The following is a 2,500-nucleotide window of genomic DNA, read 5'->3' as shown; positions in this document are numbered from 1 at the left end:
ATGCACACCTCACATTGTCAAAAATGTATGGGAAAAATTCATTTCAATACATTTCAGTTTGATTTGAAATGTCTTTATTATATATTTTAGTGCCAATATGCCAAGGTTATATTCCATAACATGTTAGTATTAGAATATAGATTCTTCATATATGTATAGATATTCGAAAATTTTTTCTATTTAAACTAACGTATGGAAAACCAGGCATAAAATCACAATATTACCAGTTTAATATGGCTTAAATTCGAGTTTCATATAGTTATGATTCGATTTATATGCTTCAATATCATTGGTTAGTTAACTTTTGATATTTTCATATTATTTCACATGCCTTCACCGTGAGTGTTTTTTGCCATGCACACCTCACATTGTCAAAAATGTATGGGAAAAATTCATTTCAATACATTTCAGTTTGATTTGAAATGTCTTTATTATATATTTTAATGGCAATATGCCAAGGTTATATTCCATAAAATGTTAGTATAGAATATAGATTCTTCATATATGTATATATATTCGAGAATTTTTTTCTATTTAAACTAACGTATGGAAAACCAGGCATAAAATCACAATATTACCAGTTTAATATGGCTCAAATTCGAGTTTCATATAGTTATGATTCGATTTATATGCTTCAATATCATTGGTTAGTTAACTTTTGATATTTTCATATTATATCACATGCCTTCACCGTGAGTGTTTTTTGCCATGCACACCTCACATTGTCAAAAATGTATGGGAAAAATTCATTTCAATACATTTCAGTTTGATTTGAAATGTCTTTATTATATATTTTAGTGCCAATATGCCAAGGTTATATTCCATAACTCTTTATTTAAACTAACGTATGGAAAACCAGGCATAAAATCACAATATTACCAGTTTAATATGGCTTAAATTCGAGTTTCATATAGTTATGATTCGATTTATATGCTTCAATATCATTGGTTAGTTAACTTTTGATATTTTCATATTATATTTCACATGCCTTCACCGTGAGTGTTTTTTGCCATGCACACCTCACATTGTCAAAAATGTATGGGAAAAATTCATTTCAATACATTTCAGTTTGATTTGAAATGTCTTTATTATATATTTTAATGGCAATATGCCAAGGTTATATTCCATAACTCTTTATTTAAACTAACGTATGGAAAACCAGGCACAAAATCACAATATTACCAGTTTAATATGGCTTAAATTCGAGTTTCATATAGTTATGATTCGATTTATATGCTTCAATATCATTGGTTAGTTAACTTTTGATATTTTCATATTATATCACATGCCTTCACCGTGAGTGTTTTTTGCCATGCACACCTCACATTGTCAAAAATGTATGGGAAAAATTCATTTCAATACATTTCAGTTTGATTTGAAATGTCTTTATTATATATTTTAATGGCAATATGCCAAGGTTATATTCCATAAAATGTTAGTATAGAATATAGATTCTTCATATATGTATATATATTCGAGAATTTTTTTCTATTTAAACTAACGTATGGAAAACCAGGCATAAAATCACAATATTACCAGTTTAATATGGCTCAAATTCGAGTTTCATATAGTTATGATTCGATTTATATGCTTCAATATCATTGGTTAGTTAACTTTTGATATTTTCATATTATATCACATGCCTTCACCGTGAGTGTTTTTTGCCATGCACACCTCACATTGTCAAAAATGTATGGGAAAAATTCATTTCAATACATTTCAGTTTGATTTGAAATGTCTTTATTATATATTTTAGTGCCAATATGCCAAGGTTATATTCCATAACTCTTTATTTAAACTAACGTATGGAAAACCAGGCATAAAATCACAATATTACCAGTTTAATATGGCTTAAATTCGAGTTTCATATAGTTATGATTCGATTTATATGCTTCAATATCATTGGTTAGTTAACTTTTGATATTTTCATATTATATTTCACATGCCTTCACCGTGAGTGTTTTTTGCCATGCACACCTCACATTGTCAAAAATGTATGGGAAAAATTCATTTCAATACATTTCAGTTTGATTTGAAATGTCTTTATTATATATTTTAATGGCAATATGCCAAGGTTATATTCCATAACTCTTTATTTAAACTAACGTATGGAAAACCAGGCACAAAATCACAATATTACCAGTTTAATATGGCTTAAATTCGAGTTTCATATAGTTATGATTCGATTTATATGCTTCAATATCATTGGTTAGTTAACTTTTGATATTTTCATATTATATCACATGCCTTCACCGTGAGTGTTTTTTGCCATGCACACCTCACATTGTCAAAAATGTATGGGAAAAATTCATTTCAATACATTTCAGTTTGATTTGAAATGTCTTTATTATATATTTCAATGGCAATATGCCAAGGTTATATTCCATAAAATGTTAGTATAGAATATAGATTCTTCATATATGTATATATATTCGAGAATTTTTTTCTATTTAAACTAACGTATGGAAAACCAGGCATAAAATCACAATATTACCAGTTT

Source organism: Anastrepha obliqua, unplaced genomic scaffold, assembly GCF_027943255.1.
Source record: "Anastrepha obliqua isolate idAnaObli1 unplaced genomic scaffold, idAnaObli1_1.0 ptg000014l, whole genome shotgun sequence".
NCBI lineage: Eukaryota > Metazoa > Arthropoda > Insecta > Diptera > Tephritidae > Anastrepha > Anastrepha obliqua.
The sequence above is the reverse complement of the archived record's forward strand: the minus strand, read 5'-3'. Positions refer to the sequence as shown.